Source organism: Salvia splendens, chromosome 3, assembly GCF_004379255.2.
Source record: "Salvia splendens isolate huo1 chromosome 3, SspV2, whole genome shotgun sequence".
Taxonomy (NCBI): domain Eukaryota; kingdom Viridiplantae; phylum Streptophyta; class Magnoliopsida; order Lamiales; family Lamiaceae; genus Salvia; species Salvia splendens.
In genome coordinates this window covers 12,241,038-12,259,078 of record NC_056034.1, presented here as the reverse complement: position 1 = coordinate 12,259,078, position 18,041 = coordinate 12,241,038, and the positions used below count along the sequence as shown (strand labels likewise).

The following is an 18,041-nucleotide window of genomic DNA, read 5'->3' as shown; positions in this document are numbered from 1 at the left end:
GGCACTAATACAACCTAGCTCGTAAGACTAGTGCGGTCGCTATATCTTGGAGATTTAATGCATATACAAAACAACTAACCACCCTGTTTCGTAACTCCCTCAAGCTCACTCTGGCAATCCACCATAATACGTTCCTATGTATTCTTCTAACTAACATGCAGCAAACAGCTGTATCAAAAAAATTAGTGTAGCCCTTCAATTTACCAATTGTTAGAGCTCCAGCATTATCAAACATGAGTCATCTGATGCATCTGGCAATCACCTCAAACCTGAAGACAACACAAATATCCAGATTATCACAACTGAGAGATGATTTAAAATATTGGATTATTGGTTAAAAAGCCATTAACGAGTTAAACTTACATAATAACTAATTGGGGCAGACTGAAGAAATTACATGCAGTCGTCGGCGGTGGTATCTCAAAGGCAAGGCTCCAATCGACCTTGCTTCATAACCATTCAATCCAATTTCCTCCCTATGAGACGATTGATCCATCCAATAATAGGTCATTTCCTTGATAGTATGGATTTCATAAATTTAATTTGAGCCGGGTTAAAAGGAGGTTTCCTTTTCAAAGCAAGACTATAGATGTGTTTTGCCTTATCAAATTTTCCATCTCTGACCAGGCCCTCGATCAGATTGTAGATGGTACCCACACTAGGATACCAGTTGTTCTCCATACTTTGTTTACACATGTTGTATGCCATGTCGAATTCTATTGCTTCACAGAAATAATGAATCAAGGTTTGGTAAATTTTTTGATTTGGCTTGTAGCCCTCACTCCTAAAAGCAGAATACACATACATAGCCATTTTTAGATTTCCCATTTTGCAGAAACCTTTGATCACCATATTATACGTGATCTCATCAGGAAACTCAGGAGATCTCTTCAATCTCCGCATGAAATCTGATAAGTCGTATTCTAGGCCTCGGTTACTGGTCAGTATGACAGGTTTAAATGATTATATTTGCAAAGCAGTTGCTCAAAGTGTGCAGGATAAGTGTTCTGGCCAGTAGGGAAGTTCCGGAGTGTTCGGGTAGAAAAAAGCGCCAGCATGGTCTCATACTGATCCGTATACGTGCTAAAACGGCTTGAGATGAAGAAGACGGATAGCTGGGACGGATTACCCACAATTAAGGGCAAAGAAGTCAAATTGCAGCGAGGATTTACCCTAAAATCAAGGGTAGCCTCCCTATAAAAGGTAGCCAAGTTGGAGAGAGAAGAAGCCTTCGAGAGACTTCAATTCACCATCATCTTTAGGTAGAGAGTTCTCTCGGTAATTTCAGTCTTTCAGCCGTGTCCCACTTCTTGCCTCGCCGAGCCATGATCACCTGACGTTCAGAATGTTCCCGAGTTCCAGTCATCGTCCGTTCCAGTTAGCTAGATCGTAGTTCCAGTCAGAGATTTTATCGCCCGGAGTGGCAAACAATCTTTAAATTGCTTTCGTAGTTTAATTAGTTCTCCGTCTTTACGTTGGATTTTTGTTACATTTTGGGATTTTGTTGTTTTGAAATGCTTGCTTTGGATATCCGAACGTGTTAATGCTATGAAGTTGATTTCCGTTTCGTTCATTGTAGTGTTCTTTTCTTTCCTTGTCTAGTTAGCTTAGATCTAAGATTTCTCGGTGTTTTAAGTGCTAAATCTCTAAATTCTGTTACGTAACAAATTTCTTTAGGATAGGTAAACAAGTACTATTTGATCTGGAAGTAGATCGTTGCATGCAAGGCTTCGTTTTATTTTCTGAATCGATCTTTCATGTTGACCAGCATGCAGAAGTCCAGTTTCAGCGTTTGATTTCAGATTTGATTTCTTAGTTTTAGATCTGTGTTCGCGAGTTGTTAATCTGCGTTTGCCGGGTTGGATCTGGAATTGTTATCTGAGTTTAATTTGTGTTGTTGGAGAAGATGATGTCTACATCCAGATTGGGGACCACCTTACTTTTATTTACTTTTGCTTTCTTTTGTCCTTCACCTCTGGTTGTACCTGCAGATCTGTCAGCCTAGTCACCACTACCTCCACTACACTCTGAATATTCTGTTTAGCCAAAAATAGAAATACCGTCCTTTCCAAACAATTTCTGTTACACCATGTCCCCTCATTTCCACGTACACAGTTGCATTCCATGATCTGCTCCCCCATCCTAGTCAGTAGGACGCCACCCTTTAATTACTCGCCTAGGTAGAAACTCAACCCGAGCGTGGTAGCTAACCAACCCTCCAAAACATCACCGCAGTAGTTTAAACGCACCATCTCTGTGGGATTCGACCCTTACCTCCACTATACTGATCAGTAGAAGTGGGTTGAGGAATCTTTGAAGACGAGGTCTAGGCTTAGTTAGGATCTTTATCCTGCCAGTAGGATATATCCTCACTTGAACGACACCTACGCACCACGTTACCTCTTCAAATGGCGCCGTTGCCGGGGATGGATGGCGTTTTAGATACTATTGTGTGTGATACTTTGGCGTAAATATTGTGTATAATTTTTTCTCTTTTTCTTTTGTTTCAGTTTATGAGAAGCAGTTCGGATCCTAATCCGTGGAAACCGAAGATACTTCAGCGAGGATCCATACTTGTGACCACTCGTTCTGGCCTGTCAACAACTCTGTCTGACCTAGACACGAGTAGCGACGAAGAACAGTACACCATAGAAGGACCAATTCCCGTGGAGTTGCCACTGTTGGAAGGCAATCCAGGAATGGCTGCCAACATGGACGAAGATCCAGAGATCGGTACGCTGAATGCGCATACCGAAGGAGAACCACCGCAAGCTATCGTGGTCACCCCGGGACAGATTGCTTGTGACGTGAAGCCTCATGTCATAGCGATTCTACCTACATACTGCGGGAAAAGCTATGAAGGGCCGTATGAGTTCCTTCACGAATTTTGTAAGATTTGTAGAGCGCAGAGAAGACCAGCAGGAGCGACTGAAGATGATTATAGGCTGAAAGCTCTGCCATTTGTGCTCAAGGGGGAAGCGAACACCTGGTTCATGCGCTTGCCCCCTGACTCTATTGAGACTTGGGCCGACTTCAAGTCAGCATTCCTGGGCGAGTTTTTTCCGTCATCTAAGACAAGCGCACTGAAGAGAGAAATAACGAATGTGAAGCAAGGATATGACGAGCCCTTGAGCGACTATTGGGCAAGATACATGGGTCTTTTGGAATCGTGTCCCAACCATCGCATGGCGGACATTGAAGTACATCATACTTTCTACGAGGGCATGAACGCGGTAACCAAAGACCTGGCCAATTCATCTTCGGGAGGAAGCTTCACGCAATTACGGGCCAGCGAAGCAAAGAGAGTCCTAAGGAAGCTACTGAATGCAAAGAAAGAGTATGACCATTCAAGGGAAGGATACAACCGAGAGCGGGCTGCTGTTGCATCGACTACTGATCAGGAGAACAAGCTGGAGCAGAAAATGGACTTGAAGATGGATGAGCTGAAGAAGTCACTTTTGAGTGCCATCGAGAAGAGCACTCCACCACCTCTCCCAACTGGAAACTACAAGGGTGCAGAGCAGGGGAATCAAGGGGCCCAATACGAGCATCCGAATGACTTGATCAGTACGGAGCAAGCTAACGCTGCTGGGTATTTTAACCAGAATGGGAATTGGATCCAGGGGAGACAACGGGACGCACCATGGAGGGACCACCCGAATTTTCGATGGGGAGAAGGGAACCAAAACCAGAACCAAGGTCAAGGCCAGAACCAATATAACCCTTACCCGAACCAAAACCCTAACCGTGGACCAGCAAACCCAGACTTCCAGCCCAACTGGTCAGGAAGAAACCAACAAGCCCAAAACCATAACCCACAAAGCTCAAACTCGAACCCTGTTTACGTGCCACCCCATCAGAGAAATTTCCAAAACTACCAAAATCAACCAAACCAAGCATCCCAACACCATCAGAACCAGAATCAATTCCAAGCCCAGCACCAGAATCAATATCCTCAAGATCAGTACACTCCTCCTGCCCAATATAACCAATACCCGCCTAATCAAGGACAGCAAACCTTCCAGAACTATCAACACCAAGGGCCGGGTCATTTCCAAAACTCAAACAGGCCGAGGAGATCCGTTGAGGACATGATGAGTGAAATGCTAGCATCACAACAGAACATCAAAGGAGAATTGCAAGCCCATAATGAGGTCGTGCAGGGGATGCAAAATGCCCAGAAAGAACATAAGGCGAACATGGATATGATGAATAGGCAGTTAGCTCAACTGGCCAGTTCGATGGGTGATTTGAAGGGAAATGCAGGAAAACTCCCATCTACAGTCCAAATGCCCGAGAAGGCAAATGTGAGTAAGGTCACGTTGAGGTCAGGAACTACTTATGATGCACCTCAACCGAAACAGCCGAGTGAAGGATCGAATGGAACGAAGATAGGAGGCGAGACAATTTCAGCTGAGGAAATAGGGAATTTCATGCCTCGAATGCAGGATCCATTCTTCCTGGATGATACACCAAGTATAAGAGGTGAACCCGATGCCTTACTGACCAGGAAGGAACCTCCTCAAGAGAAAAATCCCAGAATGGAGGCTCGGACCCAAGAGCTACCAAAGAAAGTTGCTGAGGAACCCGTAGAAGAGAAAAAAGGGGAGAAACCATTCCCATTCCGATTTGTTACAAAGAGGAAGAAAGAGAACCCGGTCGACTACTTGTCGATTTTTGGAAGGTTGGACGTCACCATACCATTCCTCCAAGCCGTGAAACTACCCCCGCTCGGAAAATTCATTAAGGATTTCATAGCCGGGAAAGCTCAAAAAGATGGACAAATCATGGTGGAAGGGATCGCATCCGCAATTGTGCAAGAGAAACTGCCGCCCAAGAGGGCCGATCCAGGTATGTTCACTTTACCCATAACTATAGGGGATGTGAAAGTTGAACATGCGATGTGTGATCTTGGAGCTTCCATTAATGTCATGCCATTATCAATCTATAACCGACTGAAAGGAGTGAGGCTGTCAAACACTAGGGTGTTGATCCAGCTGGCTGATAGGTCGTGCATAAGCCCTGAGGGAGTTTTAGAGAACGTGTTGGTTAGAGTACAGGAGTTCACATACCCTGCTGATTTTTATGTGATCAAAATGAGTGAGCATGAAGCGAGAGAGTCTAGTGGAGTCTTGTTAGGGAGACCTTTTTTGAGAACGGCTAAGACAATAGTGGACATGGCCGAGGGGACTATTTGCATTGATTTTAATGGTGAGAAGTTTACTTTTGATATAAATGATGCCATGAAGAAACCCATTGATTCTGAAAATCTATGCTTTGTTGATGTGATTGACCCTCTAGCCCAAGATTTTCTTGAGACCGAACTATTACAGGAAAAACTCCAGGCTTTAGATGCTTGTGATCAGGCCGACGAAGAAGCTGCTGCGTGGTGTGATTTGATCAGTAGCCAAGGGTTGACCGACGAAGAAATAGAAGGAGCGATCAAGGAATTCTGTCAAAAGTCGGCGTTCATTGGAGCCGCAGGGGCCAAGCTTCCAGTCAGTACGGAAGAACCTTCAGGGGAAGACTTAAAGAAAGACGGGGAGGCCCAGAAAAACCCTCTACCCGAAGACACACTTCCACCCCAAGTCGAGCTAAAAAAGTTACCATCGAACTTGAAGTATGCCTACCTCGGGGAGGAGAACTCATATCCCGTAATCATCAACAGCAGTCTCACAAAAGAACAAGAAGCGCGGCTACTGGCTGTGTTGAATAGGAATAAGAAGGCAATCGGATGGAGCCTTACAGATCTAGTAGGGATAAGCCCCGACGTTTGCATGCACCACATCAGGCTAGAAGAGGGAGCGAAGGCTCATCGAGATGCTCAAAGGAAGGTAAACCCTAACATGCGAGAGGAAATTTTAAAGGAAATCTTGAAGTTGTTGTCGCTAGGGATTATCTATTCAGTGCCGGACAGTGAGTGGGTCAGCCCGATCCACATGGTTCCAAAGAAATCCGGGATCCAAGTTGTCAAGAATGAGAGGAACGAGCTGATTCCAACAAGGCTGGTCACGGGTTGGCGAATGTGCATCGACTACCGGAAGCTGAACAACGCAACAAGGAAGGACCATTTTCCTTTGCCTTTCATCGACCAGATATTAGAGAGATTAGCTGGGAAAAAATTTTTCTGCTTCCTAGATGGGTACAGCGGGTACTTCCAAATTCACGTGGATCCTGAGGACCAGGACAAAACCACTTTTACTTGCCCGTTTGGAACCTATGCATACCGTCGCATGCCTTTCGGTTTATGCAACGCTCCAGGTACGTTTCAACGATGCATGATGAGCATATTTTCCGATTTGATTGAGGAGTGCATAGAAATATTTATGGATGACTTCACGGTTTACGGAGACTCGTTCGACTCTTGCCTTCATCATTTGGACATAGTTTTGGAAAGGTGTCAAGCAAAGAGTCTGGTTTTGAACTTCGAGAAGTGCCATTTTATGGTCACCGAAGGGATAGTCCTAGGACACGTAGTCTCAGAAAGAAGTATCCAGGTGGATCGAGCCAAGGTGGATGTCATATCCAAATTACCATTCCCTACTGATCAGAAGGGAATAAGGGGTTTCCTGGGACATGCTGGATTTTATCGAAGATTTATAAAGGATTTCTCCAAAATCGCCCAACCCCTTACCAGACTGCTTCAAAATGATGTGGAGTTCGTTTTTGATGAGCAATGCAAGGCAGCTTTCGATCTTCTCAAAGAAAAATTAGTATCTGCACCTATCATACGAGCTCCTGATTGGAACCATCCTTTCGAAGTAATGTGCGACGCCAGCGACTTTGCGGTAGGGGCCGTGCTGGGTCAGAAGATCGATGGGAGGAGGCACGTAATTTTTTATGCGTCCAAGACTCTAAATCAAGCCCAGCGGAATTACGATACCACCGAAAAGGAGATGCTGGCAGTGGTGTTTTCTTTCGAGAAGTTCCGGCCATATTTGCTGGGATCTAAGGTCGTAGTATACACTGACCATGCAGCCCTTAAGTATCTAGTTACCAAGAGAGAATCAAAACCACGCTTGATCCGATGGGTACTCTTGTTACAAGAATTTGATTGGGAGGTGGAAGATAAGAGAGGAGTCGAAAACAAGGTGGCAGACCATTTGAGCAGAATAGTGCAAGAAGGAAACAGCGAGGAGGTGCACGACAAGTTTCCAGAGGAACACTTATGTGAGGTGATTTTTGCACCCAGAAAAATTGATTGGGAAGAAGTGTACAAACTTACTGGTCAGAATGATGCAGCAAAAGGAAAAGAGAAGGTAGGGCAGGAGCCATGGTATGCGGACCTGGCCAACTACCTAGTAACTGGAGAACTTCCAGAGGTACCAAGTGTTACCAAAGCCCAACGAATGAAGATCAAGAGTGAGGCAAAATATTATTTTTGGGACGACCCTTACCTATGGAGGGTAGGATCCGATCAAGTGATAAGAAGGTGCATTCCTGACTGGGAACAGCGGGATGTGTTGACCCACTGCCATTCGTTAGCATGTGGAGAGCACTTCGGATCCAAGAAGACGGCAAGGAAGATTCTGGATAGCGGCTTTTACTGGCCAACTCTCAACAAAGATGCATACGAGTTCTGCCGGAGCTGTGAGCGTTGCCAACTGACCGGTGGAATATCTGCCCAAGATGAGATGCCGCAAGTACCGATTATTGTTTGTGAATTATTCGACATATGGGGAATGGATTTCATGGGGCCTTTTCCCTCGTCCTATGGCAATCTGTATATCCTAGTCGCGGTGGATTACGTCTCCAAATGGGTAGAAGCGACGGCCACAAGTACGTGTGAAGCAAAGGAGGTGGCCAAATTCTTAAAGAGTCACATTTTCAGCCGTTTCGGAGTCCCAAGGGCGATCATCTCTGATCAAGGTACACACTTTTGTAATCGTACAATTGAAGCTTTAATGAAAAATTACGGTGTGTACCATAGACTTTCAAGCCCCTACCACCCGCAAGCTAACGGCCAAGCCGAGATCTCTAATCGAGAGATAAAGAAGATTTTGGAGAAAACTGTAAATCCTTCTCGGAAGGATTGGAGCGTGAGATTAGAGGATGCTCTCTGGGCATATCGAACAGCCTACAAGACCCCCATTGGTATGTCCCCTTACCGAATAGTTTTTGGAAAAATGTGCCACTTACCTGTAGGGATCGAGCACCGAGCATACTGGGCAGTACAGAAAGTGAATATGGATGCTACAGCCTGTGAGGAGGAAAGGAAGCTGCAATTACAGGAGCTTGAGGAACTTAGATTGGAATCTTTCGACTCGGCCATGTGGTACAAGGAGCGAACGAAATTATGGCATGATAGAAATCTGAGAACCAAGGAGCTCCATGTTGGCCAGAAAGTACTACTCTTCCAGTCAAGATTGAAGTTAATGCCCGGGAAACTTAAATCTAAGTGGACAGGACCGTACATCGTAACAGCCCTCCGAGCTAATGGAGCGGTGGAGATTTCAGGGAGTCTTTCTAACTCTGAGCCTTTTGTTGTGAATGGACATATGTTGAAAATCTTTAGGGATAATAGTGAGGTGGGGGTAGTGGATGAAATTCCACTACTACCACATACTAAGGTCACATACTGATTAGTAAGATAGGAATTTGGAATTCCACGTGGCTAGTTTCATTTTGATAATATTCTGCATATACTGGCCAGGTAGGATTCCAAATTACCTAAGGAGAATGTAAATACTGTATATACGTAATTAATTTTTGCATGCTTGAAAATTTTCTAAAAATCCAAAAATATATTTTCGGGCCTTAAATTTAGGTTGGGGTACACTTTGACCAAGAGATTACCTATTTAGTGTCACTCCAATTTGTATTTAAGTGCCATTTTGAATTATTTTCCGTAATAGGTAAGTATAGAGGGAAATTGTGGATAGGACGTAAATTTGAATTAAGCGTGTGCAGCTTTTGCAGGGTGGCAGTGCTGGAATGGTGTGGAGCAGAGAGAGTACACACGCTAGCCAATCAGGAACCAACGCCTGTCGCCCAACCACTTTTCACATGAAGCGGCATGACCGGTAACCACTGATAGCCGGTTGAAACCACCTGCAACTGCCATTTCTAATCCGAACTAAACCAACCGACCCTCCCTTTCTCCCTCAAAAACCCTCATTTCCAAAATACCTTTCAAGAAATTCTCCTCTATCCCTCTCACAGAACCATCGTTCTCAAACCAAACCTTAATTTCTACCGTCAAATCACAAATTACAGTCATGGGTAAGAAAGCTATCGCGAGGAAAATCAAGCCCCGTCGTGCGAACACCCAAGATACGCAGCCGCTGCGAGAAGAAACCCCGGAGGCCCAACCACAGTCGAACCAACCACCCGCACCGACTGCTCAACCGCCGGCCACTATTTCTTTGGATGCCGTAATGGTATTCCTTCGCCAACAAGACCCGACTAGGGACTGGACGGCGGCATTGACCAATTTCGGCCACACGGGGGGCATAGGAACCGCACCCAGTGGAATTCCTCATGCACAGGTCAGACACGCAGAACTACAGTCGGAGGAAGGATCTCCCTCAGCCACCGCGGCATCGGAACCCTCGGTACCAGATTCGGCAGACCTGGAAGCTATCGCCGCGTTTTACAGCTCCGACTCTGAGGAGCGAAAGAAAAGGTCCAGCCAAGTAAGGGAAACCCAGGGAGAGAGTGGCGGAGCAAAAATGACGCCCGAGAAGGACCCAGTATTTCAAGAAGTAAGACGGCCAGAGATAGATCTGAACGAATCAGCCAGGAAACAGGGCCTCATGACGGACGAGGAGTTTGACTCGATAATGAACAGGGTAAACCGAAGAGAGGAGACAACTGACTTGGTGGCTGAGGGTCTGGACCTCGCACCAAGATCAGTAGGAGAGAATGAACAAGCTCTTAGAGAACCCATACCGAAGGATAAGACATCCCAGTCAGAAGGAGAAGAGGAGAGGGAAAAGCAGAGTGAAGCCAAGGAAGCAGGAACAGAGACAACAGAACCAGAGGTAGAGGCATCCACCCCAGTGGCACCTCCGGTAGTTAAACCGATCCCCGTCAGAAGGAAACTGGTAGTGAAGACAGGCTCCAAGGCAGAGCCACCCAAACCGCAGAGGAAATCGCAACGTTGTTTGGGTAAGTGGGCACCCAACAGGGCGAAACCGAACACGGCGGAGGATCCCCTAGAGATCGTGAGCGACGACGAACCCTGTCCGGCGCAAGAGGATCAGGGTGTGGAAGCCGAGCGGGTGGCTGAGGGACTGGACCTCGCACCCGAGTCAGTGAGCCCCGAACAATTGGAGAAGGAAGATGCCAAGAAAGAGTGTAGCTCCACTACCCAGGAGACTCCACCAACCGAGGCGGAAGAGGAAGCTAGATACCAAGTAGAAAGGAAAAGAAAGGGCAAGACCGTTGTGGAGGAAAAATCAAAAACCAAAAGAATGCGTACCCCGAACACAGGCATAGTGATCACTGAGACTGCCCGGAGGACCCCATCAAACCGGCAGACACAGAGCGATAGTGAGTACGAGGCCAGTGAAGAATCTGAATCAGATAGCGACACAACCATGGAAGAGGAGGAATACAAGGAGCGGGAACTCCCCAACGATCATCGAGAACTGTTGCATCCACCTGCCGAACCACTCCGGTATAAGCGTTGGACGGTGGAACTCACGGATGACGTTGTGGAAGAGATGAAGTTGTTTGACGACAAGAAGCTCCAGTCAGTTTACCGCACAAAGAACGCAAAAGGCAAGAAGGTTAAGTGTGGAAAGGTAATTCATCTCCCATCCTTAGATGAATTGCAAATTAGTGAATCGTTTCTAGCCCTTTTGCATGAGTTGGGTTTTGAATGGTTGTTGAGGAATGAGAAGTTAAGTGTCCCGGTCGATTTGGCCAAGGAATTTTTCGCAACTTTTCGATTCGAAGTCACAACTGATTTGGATATAGAGTGTGTTAGCTTCAGGGTATTTGGAGGAGAAATTAGGATGAATCTGATTGAGTGGACTGTGAGGTTGGGTATATGCAGTTTGGAGGAGGCAATAGGACTTGAATGGAGAAACAGGGAGCGGGGGATTCCCCGCCGGCATGTGGAATTTGAGCCCCAGTCGGCTTGGGAGGAACTTACTCACCCCGGAGCAGGGCAGTTCCAATCCACGATCTCCCGATCGATCCACCTTAGCGACCCCGTTTTACGCCTGGTTCAACTTTTTTTAGACTACAATCTTTTGGGGCAGTCTAATTCGGCAGTCCGGACATCAATGACGGAGTTGTACCTTATATGGTGTGCAAAAAAGGGCAAGAAGCTGCACTTAGGGTTCTGGACTGCATACACATGTCACCTCGTCGCAACTCACCCAGCACGGAATATTTCCCTCTGCCATATATTGGGAATCTTCATGAGGAACAACATCACCGTTTCGGAGGACGAAGACCTAACCCCACTAACGATGGTGAGCGCCCCAGGATTGTTCGACACCCCTCTGTTCGTCCGAACGAACACGGTGTACATGAGGCAGGGCGTGCCCCACTTTTATGCGATGGGAGAAGAGGCAATACCCACTGCTCGGATAGCAACAGCTCAGGAAGCACCAGGACATGACCAGAGGCGAGACAGAATTGAACAATCTGTGGAAAAGATGGCTGAGGAAAATAGACAGATGAGGGAAGAGATGATTCGTTTAGCGTCAGCAATGGAACAGGTATTGAAGGAGTCTGCGGAGCAGAGAATACTGACTCAGAGGCAAGCCGCTCTAGAAAGGACAGTCACTGAAATGGCAGAGGAGAATCAGCAATTGAAGGCAGAGGTGATCAAGCTGGCAGGAGTTGTGGAAAGGATGTTGAAGGGCTCTGCAGAGCAGGATATGATGCATCAGAGGCAGGCGGCCATGGAAGCTATCGTATCAGATCTCGGGGAGGAAAACTCCAAGATGCAAAAAGCAATGAACAGAATGTTAGCCAGTATGGATAACATCTTAGAAGAAATGACCTACCTGAGGAAGGAGCAAGCTGCAGGACCGAGTGGCCATGGTGGCCGGACTGATGAACCACATATCCAAGAAACCGGAGTAGCAGATGAGCAAGAGACAGCGGACGCCGAGGTGCCGGCAAGAGCCGAGGAGCCGGCGAAGGAAAATGAAACTGGAACGGAAGAGGACAACCCGAAGGAACCACCTGCCCCACGAAGGAGCAGGCGACTTCGATAGACCCCCCCCCTACTAACCAAGTTAGTTTTTTTTAAGCTTTTTTAACTTTTCGTATTTTTGTTATGTTGTGGTATTCGGTTAGGTAGTATAATCTGTGTTTGCGAGCAAACCCCACTTCATAACACTTAGCCTATTCCATAGTCTAAGTGTGAGAAGTTAGGGTTTGTTTCTTGGTAGCATGTTTTCTGTGTTTCTTTTGTATATACGTGTTTCTTTGTTTAGTGGATTTTGTCCGGTGTTCAAACCTCTCCCACTTAGCCTATTCCATAGCCTAAGTGTGAGAAGTTTCTGTTTGAGTTGTTATTTTTGTTTGTTATTTTGTTGTCTGTGTGTCTACCATACTGGCCAGTACTTTTTTTTTCCACTTCACAGCCTTATCTGGGGCAGACACTTGTGAAGTAGGAGGGGGGACGTAATGGCCAGTATGATGTATATATGTGTGTTCTGTGTTTGTGCTCGTTTTGTGTTTTTTAGGTCTAGTTTTTTTTATGTTGTGTGCTGATTTGGGCTTAAAACTCAACCGTCCTGAGCTGGAGGTGAGGGGAATTGAGGGAGATAAGACAAGCTGGAAAACCGAAACCACTCTCCTTAGTACCTCCTGACCAGTATAGATGATGTGAGTATGAGAGAAAAGCCCACACTTAGAGCCAAACACGAAAGCCCTCTAAAATGTGAGTTATAAGCCTTAAAGCAGAACCACTTTCCACATACACTTAAAGAAAAGAGAGGCTGCCACAATTTGCCTAGGGTGAAGTGATCACGGGTAGCAAATACTGAAGGCAGTAGGAACCCCCCCCATAAAAAAAAAAAAAAAAAAAAAAGAAAACCACCACTTTTAGAACCCTTTTTTTCTTAACCTTTTATACCCAGATAAACACCCCTAGCCCCTGGGACTGTGTGTAAGGCATGAAACAAATGGAGCTTACTGGCCAGGAAGAAGTGTGAAAAAAGCAGAAACCAGCTGGGCAGGAAAGTTAGAAGAAAATCGACCAGGGAGACATTCCAGGTCCAAAAAAAAGAAGGGATAAGGGTGGCGAAGCCATGAAAAAAAAAAGAGGAAGAAAGAAAGAAAAGAAGAAAATGGTCAGAGATTTGACCACACAAAAAAAATGAAGGAATAAGGGTGGCGAAGCCACAAGAAGCCTACTAACCAGTTGGAAACTCAAGCCAGAAGCACCAGCTAAGAAAAGCAACTGATCAGAAGCCTGATGCACACAATCCCCCTTCATAAATTAAATAGAAGTTTTTGAACCTTAGAGCCTTAGGAACATCTACCCAAAACACTACAACCCAACAGCCCCGTTACAAGCCTTAAAGTCCTTCAGTAGCTGCACGTGAGATCTAAGTCCAAAGCAATTGTGGTTGAGCATGATGAGAGAATTCAGTCCTAACGTTCCTGGTGAGGTGCGAGTGACTGAGTGAACCTAGTGGTTGACCGAGAGTGTGGGCGATCTTGACAAGCAGATGTACTGACTGGGAGAGAAAGGGGGGGGCGGCAGAAGTTCAAGGCTGTCTAAGGCCGGATTGCACCTGATCCCGAGGGGAGGGATGGTTGAAAATGTAGCCCAATCTGTTAGTGTTTTATGTGTTTCTGTGTTTGTGTTTGTGTTTTCTTTCTTCTTCGTCGTTGTAGTCTAGAGTCCAGTTTTAGGTAGAGTCGGGCAGGGAAGTAACCAGGCTAGAATGCGACTTATTGCTTTTTGTTTGTTCTTCACGCTTGAGGGCAAGCATGTGGTAAGTGTGAGCAGTTTGATAAGTCGTATTCTAGGCCTCGGTTACTGGTCAGTATGACAGGTTTAAATGATTATATTTGCAAAGCAATTGCTCAAAGTGTGCAGGATAAGTGTTCTGGCCAGTAGGGAAGTTCCGGAGTGTTCGGGTAGAAAAAAGCGCCAGCATGGTCTCATACTGATCCGTATACGTGCTAAAACGGCTTGAGATGAAGAAGACGGATAGCTGGGACGGATTACCCACAATTAAGGGCAAAGAAGTCAAATTGCAGCGAGGATTTACCCTAAAATCAAGGGTAGCCTCCCTATAAAAGGTAGCCAAGTTGGAGAGAGAAGAAGCCTTCGAGAGACTTCAATTCACCATCATCTTTAGGTAGAGAGTTCTCTCGGTAATTTCAGTCTTTTAGCCGTGTCCCACTTCATGCCTCGCCGAGCCATGATCACCTGACGTTCAGAATGTTCCCGAGTTCCAGTCATCGTCCGTTCCAGTTAGCTAGATCGTAGTTCCAGTCAGAGATTTTATCGCCCGGAGTGGCAAACAATCTTTAAATTGCTTTCGTAGTTTAATTAGTTCTCCGTCTTTACGTTGGATTTCTGTTACATTTTGGGATTTTGTTGTTTTGAAATGCTTGCTTTGGATATCCGAACGTGTTAATGCTATGAAGTTGATTTCCGTTTCGTTCATTGTAGTGTTCTTTTCTTTCCTTGTCTAGTTAGCTTAGATCTAAGATTTCTCGGTGTTTTAAGTGCTAAATCTCTAAATTCTGTTACGTAACAAATTTCTTTAGGATAGGTAAACAAGTACTATTTGATCTGGAAGTAGATCGTTGCATGCAAGGCTTCGTTTTATTTTCTGAATCGATCTTTCATGTTGACCAGCATGCAGAAGTCCAGTTTCAGCGTTTGATTTCAGATTTGATTTCTTAGTTTTAGATCTGTGTTCGCGAGTTGTTAATCTGCGTTTGCCGGGTTGGATCTGGAATTGTTATCTGAGTTTAATTTGTGTTGTTGGAGAAGATGATGTCTACATCCAGATTGGGGACCACCTTACTTTTATTTACTTTTGCTTTCTTTTGTCCTTCACCTCTGGTTGTACCTGCAGATCTGTCAGCCTAGTCACCACTACCTCCACTACACTCTGAATATTCTGTTTAGCCAAAAATAGAAATACCGTCCTTTCCAAACAATTTCTGTTACACCATGTCCCCTCATTTCCACGTACACAGTTGCATTCCATGATCTGCTCCCCCATCCTAGTCAGTAGGACGCCACCCTTTAATTACTCGCCTAGGTAGAAACTCAACCCGAGCGTGGTAGCTAACCAACCCTCCAAAACATCACCGCAGTAGTTTAAACGCACCATCTCTGTGGGATTCGACCCTTACCTCCACTATACTGATCAGTAGAAGTGGGTTGAGGAATCTTTGAAGACGAGGTCTAGGCTTAGTTAGGATCTTTATCCTGCCAGTAGGATATATCCTCACTTGAACGACACCTACGCACCACGTTACCTCTTCAAAATCCAACAACTTATTAGCATCCCATGTACGCCCCTTATTCACCAAAAACTGAATCCTCACATTGGAGGACACCCTTTTAATACCATCCGGCATTCCGGCTCCACAATCCATTCGCAATCTCTGGACAGTTTGACTTGTAACGGGCCTCTATAAGCGAAGTGTATGTAAAAACATCAGGTTCTAGTCCCCATTTTCCCATCCCAGCCATGACAAGAAACGCCTTATCTAATATACCCATTTCAAAGAAACCCTTGACAACAATATTAAAAGTATATGTATCTAGCACAATTCCAAATCTACCAGGAACATCATTTAGAAACCAATCAATCGCCTGTAAATCCCGAGAGTCAGTCAATACCTTTAAAGCAGGATTGAACGACTTAACAGACCTCGCACAACCATACAAATGCATATCACAAAACGTATTGACAGCATGCTTAGTCATTCTCGCCCTACCATACAACATTATTATTCGTATAATGAACCCTTCCCGACGACCCTGTGGCAGAGTCTTCTGATGCTTAAGCCGGCCCGCCCCAGCTAACCTAGAGACGGTGTCCTCAAAGACAAACCGGTTCTCAACAACAACCTTATTTGTGGCATTAGCCTTAACAAATTGAACAATTTCTCAGTGTCCCTTTCCTTCTTTAGCTTAATCAATGCAGGCTCATCTACTGAACTAGGTTTTCCAGCTGTACTGCTAGCAGAACTACTTTTTTCAACGGATGAAGAAACAGCTGCGGTGGCGAGATTACAGTGTGCGGCGCCTAACCTGCGAATCAGTCGCAGAGTGAGCATGTTCTACATAAGCCCTAATTTTCATGAATACCCATTACCCACCTGACAAAATCACAGCTTCTATCAATATATCACCGGAAATCGTATTCCCCTTATCTCAGGCAGCCACAAACTAATCAAAAGGAGTTTGATCCAAGATCAAATTAATCCATTCCAATCAAACAAAAAAATATCTATCAAATGCGATACAAGATCCCAATCGACCAAAAAATAATAAACCCTAAAATCCAATTTGCGTCTCGAAATTGCATACTAGAATCTAGGAAACTAAAGCAATGCGAATGAATTGATATGCTTCGTATATAGAATGGAACGGATAAATGAGATAATCAAGGCATAAAAACAGATGGGTTATGTATAGGGTAGGTAATTCGGTCGGTTTGATTAGAAACAAATTGAAAACACGGTTAATCGAGACTGAAGCACCGGAACTGAAATCGAATTGGCCTCGGTTCGAGTTACCAACCGAAATCAAATTGGCCTCGGTTCGGGTTACCAACCGAAATCGAATTGGCCTCGGTTCGGGTTACCGATTATGTAGTTCACAGGTATTGATCCTTGGATGTTGCACACGAGAAATTCCCACCTTGGCCACCACTTGCACTGCATTGCGGTTTTAGTGTTTAAATTTGTAGAAAAATTATGTAGGTACTTTTGTATTAGAAATTAAAAAAATAAAAACAACCTATTTATAATATGCTTAATCCAACGAAACGACATGCTTGTATACTGTATAGGAAAACAAAAAGGGATCTCACTAATGAAATAGTCATGACATAATCTTATGTAAAATGGATATTGTATTTATTATTGATTAGAAAACTACATGCTTGGAACAATATATAGATAGTAGTATTATCCAAAGACATTTAGTACTAAAAGGTCAATCCATCAATGTTTACCACCTATTCAATTCAACAACCATTCAAAGTTCAAATATTAAAAAAAACCTCCAAGATCAATATTTTCAAATTCCAAACCAAATGCACGATAAATTTAACTTTCATCATGATCACTTGAATGAGTTCTTTCCAATTCTCCCAATTCTGCACCGTCCAATGGCCACGTCACTTTGGCATCATTATGGAGTGCCTCCACCACTATAAAAAAATAATGAATTAAAGAAAATGAGTGTCAAGCAGAGAATGTATATATTAGAAGCTTGAATCCTGCTTTGTCCAGAGCCTTTGTCATAGCTGCAAGGAGCTTGGACATTATTGCATGAGGTGTCGAGTTCGAGCCCTCTTGATATCAGTTGTAATTTCCTCCTATCTATAGTATAGGAGTTTATTTGTAATTTCCTCCCTTATATATGAGTTAATTTTAAAAAAAACTCGAATCCTGCTTTTATATGAAACTAATCTATGAAATAGAGACCCCTACTAACAGCTGATATAACAAAAGAACATTAGAATTGATCCAAAATTCATGTGATTTTGTTTTGGTCCTGTTTATAAGGCATTGTATCAAATTAGAGTGCCCTAAGTTGAAGAAAAAAACAATAGTTTGACAGACATGTTTATTTGTATGGTCACACATGCATAAAACAGAGATGTTCTAACAAAAAAAAAACAACTTCTTTAACCACCAGAAGATTCCAAACTCAGCCCTTTGTGACACCGAAACATTTAAGTTAAACCCCATTTAAGAGAATCTAGAAAGGGAGAGAGAAACCGTTTCAAATGATAAAAATAAACAGAAAGATATCTGAGCTCTACATTACACCAAAAAAATTGAGCTCTGAACCCCCAAATTTGAGTCAAATAACGAACCTCAAGCAGGGTGAGGGGCGACGGCTGATGGGATGAGGCGGA

The 18,041-nt window shown here is 44.5% G+C and overlaps 1 pseudogene; it reads right to left on the bottom strand.

Moving 5' to 3' along the window:
* Positions 1-507: 507 nt before the first annotated feature.
* Positions 508-16,227, bottom strand: LOC121795283 (annotated as a pseudogene).
* Positions 16,228-18,041: the final 1,814 nt, after the last annotated feature.